The sequence below is a fragment of the Seriola lalandi genome, unplaced genomic scaffold (genome assembly GCF_002814215.2).
Source record: "Seriola lalandi dorsalis isolate HSWRI2012SDOR001 ecotype SW California unplaced genomic scaffold, Sedor1 jcf7180002054269, whole genome shotgun sequence".
Taxonomy (NCBI): domain Eukaryota; kingdom Metazoa; phylum Chordata; class Actinopteri; order Carangiformes; family Carangidae; genus Seriola; species Seriola lalandi.
The window spans coordinates 333,199-343,782 of record NW_019524822.1 but is presented as its reverse complement, the minus strand read 5'-3'; the positions used below and the strand labels follow the sequence as shown (position 1 = coordinate 343,782).

The following is a 10,584-nucleotide window of genomic DNA, read 5'->3' as shown; positions in this document are numbered from 1 at the left end:
CAGGTTTTGCAGCTTAAGTTCAACTAAATTGACTCCAAATTCACTGATCTCCAAGGCATTATGGTATTAGAGGGAGAGGCAGACAATAAGGACTGTGCCAGTGTCAATGTAGAGAATTTTGGGGTGTCCTGGTGGCCTACAGGTTTAGGATAGTGACTGTGTGATTGCAACATCCCTGATTCAAGCCTGGCTCTGGACATTTGTGCATGACATTGCCTTTGTCTCCCTTTGTCTCCCCAGTTTTCCTGTTTTTCTCTACTGTGTCTGAAAGGCAAAACCTGCCCTGAAAACGGCAGATTTTTGTGCGTTGCTGAATTTGTAGAGTCATCAGATCAGGCTGGAAAGAATAGTGACGCCAGGTTACAACATAAATACTGTGATAGTTCCTCATAAGCTGTGTCTATTCTTTTGCATTTGGTTTGGAAATGGTGCAAGGAAGCGGGTCAATGTGAATGGATGGGTACATATAATATCTGTCTGAAAGACCAGAGACCAGGTTTTGTGTCTTTTAACCATAGAGACAATCCAAGCCTTCGACTTCTCTAATTTTAACCTAGTCCGACTAATGAAAGGTAATTTGTGAATTCATGTTGTGAAATCCTGATTGTGTCCTTTGTTGTTTTCTCTCATCAAATGAGATTATTTATGCCTCCTGCTTATATAACTGATGCTCCAATCTGCTGCCAGTACGTCATGTCAACAGTGTTTGTCTAGACATGGCTTACCCAGAATGCTCTCTGGCATTAATTGCAGTGTTTCGAAATGCGGTCCGTTGGTTACTTTCCTTTTGTTTGACTTTGTTTGTTCATGCTGTGCAGGCGCGAATGAGATTTTATGTTTCACTAGTCAGGGTTTCATCAATCATTCATCAGCTCTGTATTTTGTAACCATGAACACAACATCAGGCCAGAGAGAAAATCACAGAGAGACAGAGAGAGAGAGAGAGGGAGAGAGAGAGAGTAATTTCTCTCATTTTAAGTGAGGTTGTGTTTTTCTTCACAAGCACCATATCATTTGTCCTGGAATCTGAACATCTTTGACTCCTCTTGAGGGTAGAAAGGCTTGTATTGTGGCTGGGGAGGAATGGCCGGAGGAGGGAGGAGATGTGATGGAGGCTAAACAAACAAAAGAAACAGCAGAGGGAAAAGAAAAACATCTTCAGTGTGAGTGCTCATAAACAGGAGCTTTCATAAAACTACTGAGGAAAGACTTTCATAAAAGTGGCTACTGTTCTTTTCTATTCTTTGAGTTTCGCTGCATCTCTCTCATCATGACATTTGACATGACTTTTTTCTTTGGTTTGGAAATGCTTTGAGCATTAATGGCATCTGCAGAATGTCCTGCAGACTGCAAAGCATGGGGAATACCATGTATCTTCAGACTGAGGAAGGTCAATAAATATCACAGAGAGTCACAGGAATAAAATATGAAATGTGAAAGACGGTTTCTGCCTCCCTTGGAGGTGATAACAATCTGTAAACTGACCATCAGAAATGCCTCTGATGCTGCCTAAAACACTGGATCAGGAATTGGTGAGTGCGCAAGTCTTTGCACCGATCCGATTCCAAATAACCTACTGATAAACTGAAATCAGTTCTTCATCATTCTAAAACAGAAGTTTACACAGGAAGCTTCGCTGAACCACTGGTAACTGCTGTTATAGAGCGGCGCAGAAGAATTGATATCCAGGAAACTCACTAATAGTCCAGGTCCATACCCAGATGCTGTCCTATCCAGACCTAGACCTTTTATTGAGAATCATTACAATTTGAGTGTTTCTGTTTTAACCGGTACATGTCACTAGTCACATTATGAGACGAGAGACAGTTGGAGAAATAAGTCGGAGAGCCTCAACATTATGATAGTTTTCAATTTTCAATTCTTTTTCCATATGTTGCAATGTTTGAAAGGACTGAAAATAAATATTGTAAGCGGACTTTGCATTTGTATAGGGACGATTCTCTCCCAAGCTTTTTGATCCATATAAGCAATTTAAAGATTCTATGACATTCAAGTATTTGTTCATGTTTTACAAAAGATTTGACCTGAGCCCTACAATGACAGCAGTCACGTCAAATCCATACTGGGCTTTTGATCAGAACATCTCTACTTCTACACCGTGTCAATGATGCATTTCATTCACACCTATAACGAAGTTGTCAGAATGCTTCAACCGAAGCACTTGTGGGGGTTTCGAACAGCATCTGAAACCACCTGCCAACACACTGTTCCAAAGTTTGATCTGAAAGTCTGGAAATTTCCTCACATACTGTAACAAACGAAAGGGGAACGCCACTGATTTCAAACATCAAAGTCTATTCTGAGGTTTTGGGGAGTGCTAGAAAGTTAGAAAGAGGTGAACTTACCAGACCTCTGTGCCTACTCCTCATCTCTGCTCGAGGCTACAGTAAACTGCTACCTGCATAACACACCTGAACCTGTATGTAGGTGCCAGGTTTGGATGCATGGGATTACAAAGATAATATATCTGATTCTGCTGTATCAGTGTTTATACTTTTGCAGGAGGAGAACTTGTTTAAGATACCTTTGCTCCCATCAGCACACACATGGCCTGTATCTAATTATGCACATTCACCGAGCTGTTTCAACTTGTCATTTGAGAAAACGCGGCCTTTTTTTTTAAATGTGCAGTTTAGATAATGTAATCTCTATGAAATATATCTAACCAACTTCAGGATTGTTGCTGCCTGTGTGATTATCTGACCACATGTATTTGTTCCCTACTGGACCTATTTTTAGTATTGTTGCTGCATTCCCAGATCTCAGCAGTTATTTTGATTAGTACAGTGTTATTCTAACCGATTGAACTGGTAGATGTCATAAATATTGGAGGTTAAGAGCTTGACTTGATTAAAGAAAAAAGTGCCACAGGAACGAGTCCTATATTTTAGCACTTCCACTTCCCTTGTCCAGAAGTCGATGGGTTTTTTGGTTAGATGCCTGAAATAAGATCTGTGGTTAACACAAGCTCAAGTGTTTTATTCTACGACGTAAAGTGCGTCAGTAAATACACCAGTCTTGATTTTTTTTTTAAGCTTTTGTGTGTCCTTAAAAAGGCTAGTCGGTAGCAAGTGGCTAAATGCGACTACAGAGGTTTTAGGGGACCGTTCAACCTCATCATGCCCAACAGGAAATCTGATCAACCCACCAGTCCACCATTATAGCTCCATTGTGTTTATACAAACTATTACTATATTTCTAAGAGGAAATGCTTTTGTAGGAGAGGTGAGCACTAAATGAATAAATTCTATGGTATCACCGAGATGTTTTCTTCTCAAGTAACAAGTTCTGTGACGTCCTTAGATGTACTCTCCATAGAACCTATATTCCTGATTGCCCCCACTCCCTGAGGCGTGTTGTTGGAGGCACCCTGCGGGGCATGTCTGAGGGTGTCTGGTACCAAGTGGTTGACCACAGAGAGTCCTGCCAAGCCATTGTAATGTTAAAACAACCACTGCATTCCTTGCACTGCAGTACAAGCACTGAGCCAGGCTTGGAAAGTTACCGACTTGGGGCCCATGATTTCCCAAAGCTCCTTGGACCTCAGATAATAGCTGCTCTGTAGTAAAACTAATAGATAAAGATTATCTTTGGGAGAAAAGGACTTTGTGAACCCAGAGTTTTGATTTGGTTCAGAAAGAGTACAGTAGGATAACACTGGAAGGCATCAGATTGAGATATAAAAAACAACTTTGACACATGGGTATGATCCTGTATTAGACCCAAATCTCCATCTGTTCTAGGATTGAGAAGACACGACCAAATAACTTGTTTTTTATCATCCACTGAGTCAGTTTGCCAAACCTGCCGGAAAGCCAACAAGATTTAGAATAATCTTCACCTCAGATTGTTGGATTCTTATCCAACCCAGGACTCTGAAGTATAGCACTTAATAATCTTTCAATTATCAAAATGATGATGGTGACAGTGGCTATATGTAACAGTGATGATGGCTATGGTAATGGTAACTGGAGATATTGCTGTTATATATAGATATTTTAGTTGGAACTGTTTTCTGGGGCCAGCGTGGTGGAACAGTCGCCTCACAGCAAGAAGGTTGTGGTTTTCGAACCTGCCGGCCGGCTGGGGCCTCTCTACTCTAAATTGCCCGTAGGTGTATGTGAGATCTGAACCTGTGACCTCCTCAGTCATATTTCCAGCCCCAATTGCGTGAATGGTGGTTTGACTTTATATGTCAGCCCTGACTGGCCACTTGTCCAGTGTGTACCGCGGCCTCGCCCAGTGTTAGCTTCCCGTGACCCTAAAAGGATAAGTGGTATGCCTAATGAATGAACTGTGTTTTATTTATTTTGTCGAGCACCTTGAGCTGCATTTTGTATATGAATAGAGCAACACAAATAAAATGTATTATTATTATTATCATTATTATTATTACTCACCTTTCAATTCAATTCAATTTAAAAGGCACATAAAAACACACCAGATATACACAACCAGGGCAGGACAACATGTACACATTAAGACATTAAAAAAACAATGATAATGACATGAAAAAAAACATACAATAACATGAGAGAGTGACATTAATAGTGCAAATAAATAACAATAACTTCCCATTCACAAATAACTGACTAATTGACTGTACACACATAAGACTGTATATACATGTGTGTTACATATAGTGTAGGTGCATATTCGTCCTATGAGTTATACTGTATTGGTAAGCCTATGAAACCTATGAAAGAAAGGAAAGAGCAGCCCTCTTGCTGTTTTGCTGACTTCGTGAGTTGTTTCTGCCTATTTAGCAGAAATCATAGGAGTGTGGTGTGAACTCATGCATCAACACTTATAATAAAACAATTTTTCTCAGTAACAGTATCATTTTACAGCCATTAGGCTACACTTTCGAACATAAATTGGAGACTTTAAAGTGATTATGATGACTGTAGGGGATTCATTTCTCTGGTGCATTCTGGTGGAGAAAAATGGATCAGCACTGGAACATATTGTAATGTGTGTCTGTAGTTTGTGATGGTATAATATAATTTAAAATCAATCTTAGCTGTATAAGTTGTTTTTGTTTGCTGGGTAAAATTGTTCTAAAAATGATTTGGTTTTAAAGGAGGAAAAGTTAAATTCACCCTTTGCCTGAAGGCCCACAAGAAAACTTGCCAGTGTGTCATTTGTAAACTTAAAAACACACATACACACACATACACACACACTGGCAAAGAAACACCTTCTGCTGGCTGAATAACTGTGTGTGTGTGTGTGTGTTCTCCATCATACAAGTTCCTCATTAACCTGAGATCTGAACCTGTGACCTCCTCAGTCACATTTCCAGCCCCCTGTGCCAGCCCTCTCAGCTCAGTGCCCAGTTGACTAACAAACTCGAGCCGATTCATTATTAACGCCGCTGGCAGCGGCTCCGCGGCACGCTGGAACCTGGAAACTAAATATCTCAACCTGAAGCTGTTTTACGTATATAGCGGCATTTATAAGCCACCAGTGGAGATTTTACTGTAGCTTTTCTATTCTGTTTTGAATCATATGCTCTGTAGTAGCTCATTAATTTTCCTGTAGTAAAAAGGTCTTTGTCAGGCCAATATGAACACGTTCTGCTGCCATTTTATTTTCTATCCGCACAAACATAAAGTCACTCGACCACATGCATTTGATTTGCATATAGCTCGATCTCTAAACACATGATTTGAATGAATTACTTTGGACTTTAGATAGTGCCAATCTTAGACCTGTAATTGGGCTTAATTTCCTGCATGTTGTCCAAATCTGATACTGCAAGCTGGACATTACACACACAGTCAGAAACCTGGCAGACACACAGCGGTACTTTGTGTTGACTGTGAGTCCTGGTACAAATCCCACTTCAGATATCAGTTTGGGGCTCCTGCTGTGTCAAACAGAGCATCTTTCAGGTACAAAAAAAAAAAAAGGGTGGATAAATATTCGTATTCTCTCAACACATCAACAGACACAAAGTCCGTCCTTTATCTTCTCCCGTTTCCCTTTTCTCTATCATCTTCCCATCTGTGTCCCATGTCAGACGAGCCCTTCAGACTAGGCCACACACTCGCACACTCAGCCCATTCACCAGATTAAACTGAATCTTTTACTTTTTTGCGTAATTGCCGCAGTGCTGTGTACTGCCAAGTGTTTGTTTGAATTGGTGCGTTCACTGATAGGCAATCTCATCGTGCCTCCTACTCCCAGCCTGTCTCCCAGGCCGAATCCCCAACCCACTCACGACTTAAAATATACATAACAGAAATGGCTTCAGTTCTACAACAGAAACATGCTATGTCCTGGATGTAATAGTGTCTTTATAATGTATGGCTAAAACATTTTTTATTTTTATTGGTAAGCCCACTTTCCAAAGATTCATTAATACCCATAAACACATCAGAGGAGAAAGTGAAGATGAAAATGCTGGAGCTGAGTGTTAATGGAGGCTTGAGGGTTTTCAACGCTGGGTGAAATGACTGGTTGTTTCCATTTAGGGTTTGGCTTCTGGGGTAAATCAGTCCGATTAAAGGGGGCAAGGAGCAGCCATTCTGCCTTTCCACCCTGCTGCCTTCAAGCAGAGCTTTGTCTCAACCATCAATCTGATTCCATTAGCTGCTCCAACCAGCTGACAGATTCTTATTTAACTTAACTGGATGTCCATTTAAAAAAAAGGGTGTGGACTAGGGGCTCTAAAAGCTTTTCATTGCCCTGGAGCCTGCATGAAAAATAGACTAGTTTCTTACCCCAAGACTCAAATAATTCCGAAGCCATTCAGCGAGGCCTTCACCAGACGCAGGCCTGCAGTCCTTCTTGCATTCTGGGCATCAGCAACGAGGCTGTCAGCTGCTTAAAAAGACTGTCACTCAAGCAGGAAACCTGGACTCAGGCCACAGTGTCAGCAAACATCCTCTCTGCTGAAGTGTCAGTGAGTAAAACACCAGCTGCATCTGAACTCTTTCAGTCTGTGTCGCAATAAAAATGAAATTCGACACCAGCGGTGAAATGCATGATGGTGAGCAACACTGTCACTGTGGTGATGGTAACCGCGTTATAATGAGTGTTACACCACGTTCACATCACACTGCACTGACAATATAGTAGTATAGCCATTAAATGTGGGTTTCATTACCTTGAATGATGAACTTTGACTTGAGGGAGGCGTCTATATACTTTGCTTATTCAGGCACATCCGTATGGTTAAGCACTAGGTCAAATATATTGGACTTTTCCAGTTGTTTTTTTACAGTGCAGTTAGAAAGTTTCCAGACCCCTTCACTTTTTGCATCTATTGTTATTGTGCAGCCTCATGCTAAAATCATTTAAAATCTGTCTACACTCAATAACCCATAATGATGAAGTGAAATCAGAATTTTAGAAATTGTATCAAATTAGTGAAAAGGAAAAATTATAATATCACAATGACATAAGTACTCAGACCCTTTACCTTTACATCTTCTCTGCTAATCCTCGGATCATCGGTGGGCAGCCATTTTCAGGTCTCTCCAGACTTGCTTCCATTGAGTTCAAGTCAGGGCTCTGGCTGGACCAGTCAAGGACATTCACGGAGTTGTCCCTAAGCCGCCTCTGCATTGTTTTAACTGTGTGCTTTGAGTCATTTTCCTGTTGGAAGGTGAACCTTCAGCCCAGTCTGAGGTCCTGGGTGCATCTGGACAGCATGCCTTCCTCTGTCACCACCATGCTTCACTGTTGGGATGGTATTGTGTAGGAGCTGAATTTTTATGTCAAGATATTGTGCAAATGTTATCTTATGTTATCTGTAGTGTAGATATGATGATAGATGTGATAAATTCAGTGTTGTAGTTACAGGGCTGTTGTGATGGAACATACTTTATTTTTATAATAAATATAGTTTAATTTATAAATATAATATAAATTAGTTTCCTTGGTTGCACGGGAATTAGGAGCACGCCTAACTGCACGCATTATACCTGGAGCCTCCGGGCAAGTTTGGATTGCAGGTTTCCCTTTACGAGCGTTTCCTCTGGAAATGAAACTCAGAATTGAAGACAAAGGGTTCAATGTTGGTTTCATCAGACCAGTGAATCTTGTTCCACACAATCTGAGAACCTGTGAGCAGCTTTCATTTGTCTTTCACTGAGGAAAGGCTTCTCTCTGGCTGCCCTGCAGTCACTCTGACAGTGCTTCAGAGTGGTCTGGCTGTGTGAGACTCATTAGCCACTGATGAGACACACCTGGGAGATGCCAGCAGAGCAACAGTGGAAATGTTGAGTTGTACCACACTGAGACTATTCAGAGAGGGTGAATTGTTTGATTTGTTATTTTTGACTGTGCCATTGAACTTTTCACATAAAGTGAAACTTTAAATGCCAACAGCAAGAAGAGCAAAAGGCAGAGGAGAACTACTAGCCTGACTGCCGCTGTCTCCATCAGAAAGTCACTTCGCAAAGGTGAAACAGAGTCCAGACCTACAGGTGAGTCTATGGTATGAATACACCTACAGAATAAAGTGTATGTACTTATTGCCCTGAAAGTTATCGAGCTAGCATGTTCCCAGCTGGTTAGTTCCTAGCTCCTAGCAGTTAGCTTGTCGGCTATGTGTTTTGCTAGCTAAGCCCTGCAAGTGTACGTATGTCACTCAGTGGCACCAGCAGAGGAGGAAGTATTCAGTTATTTTACTTAAATAAAGTACCAACACAACAATGTAGAGACCCCCCCCGCAAAAAAATACTGTTTTAACAAGTGGTAATCTCCATGGCTCAAAAATAAAGCCAACACAGAAGACCTGAAAACTGCAGTTCCTCAAATGACCACTTGAGGCTGGCTCCAAAAGCGAGTCAGTCCCCGTAGACTCCCGTGTTAAAATGTCCAACTTAACAGCAGAAATGAACATGTTTACAGTCTGGTACGAATAACGCGTTTGGTCTCTATAGCTAATTTCCTTCTTCATTACAACTGTGCTCACATTTTTTAAACTTTATTAAGGCTTAAAGTTAAACATAACTGAAGGTGTGCTGCTTTGAGTGACAGGCGGGTGCACGTATCCTTGCATGCATCATCTCGGCTCCACACACGCCCCACCTCTTTGCCCACTTTTGGATTAGACGGGAGTTAGGCACTGACGAGATGGCGACGGCGTGGCAGAAACAGAAACATATGGATGACGTCACAAAGCCTACATCTTTATTTACAGTCTTTGTGAACTGTCAGGAAAATGTAATGAAAAGTAAAAGTTCCCTTGTGACTAAAATATTATTATATATGACATTATTATAATGTAGCAATTTACTGTAGTAGCTGGCTGAGGTGGACCAAATGTAACTTCTTTTTAAACAGGTTGGTAGTTTATTCCAGTGGTTCAGCCTCCTCCGGATGGTCACAAGAAAAATCTGTGGTGTCCTGGGATGATCACTGGCACAGAAAAACCTTATCTGTAAAAAAATTATATTCATTACTTTTTCATGAATTGGACTTTTCTTGGGGAAATATTGGTTAATTTTTATCTTCATTTGCCTCAAAAACTTATTTAAATGAAGCCAACTGATCATTTTGAAGGGGAAATGTGTTTGGTGGAGCTGCACACAGCTCCAACATCTGAAACATGGCAAGAAGCCCAACTAGACAATGCTTTTGTCACGCTTAAAAAAATAAGTGTATCATATGTTCTGAAAAGGAGCTATAACTATATCTGTCAAATAATTATAGTGGAGTCATGAAATGTAGTGGTGCACAAGTACAGTAAACATACAGTACTTATGTTAGTGCTGGACTCAGACTCTGAAATTTGACGATGTTAACAGAATGAGAACATGAAAAAAACAAAGCTGTAAACTGGTATTTCAGAAAAACAAAACTGTATAAAACCTCCTGTTAAATGTTTTGGAAACTCTGTTGTAGGGAACATCTGATACACAGAAGAAGGAGAAGAAGGTTTTAAGACTTTCAGTTTCAACACTTTCTTCTCCTGAGTCTGTTAGTTTGCATAAGTATTTGCCTCTCATGCAGACGACTCTTGTATTTGGGTTTATACGGCTTTTTACTGGGAGCGGGTGCCTTCAATACTGAGGCCTGGGATAGTGTTTGTTATAAAACAGGACCTCTCCTGGGATATCTGCTTTCTCTGTTACACAGGAATGTATAGAAATTGAGACCTTTGCGAAGACTTCAGGGTAAGGCATCCAAGAGAGAAGACAGAGGTAGGAAAGCACACACACACACACGCACAGAAAAAAAAAGAAAGAGAGAGAGAGTTGTATGAGTGTAAAGTGTGCCTGAGTTTTGTCTTGAAGGCAGAGCTTTAAACATTACCACATGCTACGAATCCAGCAGAGTGAGACAGTGTGTGTTTATGCAACCATACACACATGTCTGTGTCTGTAGGTACAGTTGTGTTTGTGTATTTATACTCACTTATCTGAGTATATGAGACATGAGAGAGGAAGAAAGAAAGAAAGAAAGAAAGAGATTATGACGGAGGTTTGACTGTAGTTTTATTATCCAAATTTGATGGCTCCGGCTAATTTAAAGACTGATTAGGCTGCACTTGGCAGAAAACCACAAGGCTCTGGTCGCCTGCTCAAAGTCAATAAGAAACACAGT

General features: G+C 40.8%; 1 long non-coding RNA gene across 1 annotated transcript; it reads right to left on the bottom strand.

The window, feature by feature from the left end:
• Positions 1 to 852: 852 nt before the first annotated feature.
• LOC147819174 (uncharacterized) lies at positions 853 to 6,915 on the bottom strand. The gene is made up of 2 exons (XR_015437193.1): positions 6,750 to 6,915; positions 853 to 1,115 (listed from the first exon to the last, which is right to left on the bottom strand). It is a non-coding gene; the product is annotated as an uncharacterized LOC147819174 (long non-coding RNA).
• Positions 6,916 to 10,584: the final 3,669 nt, after the last annotated feature.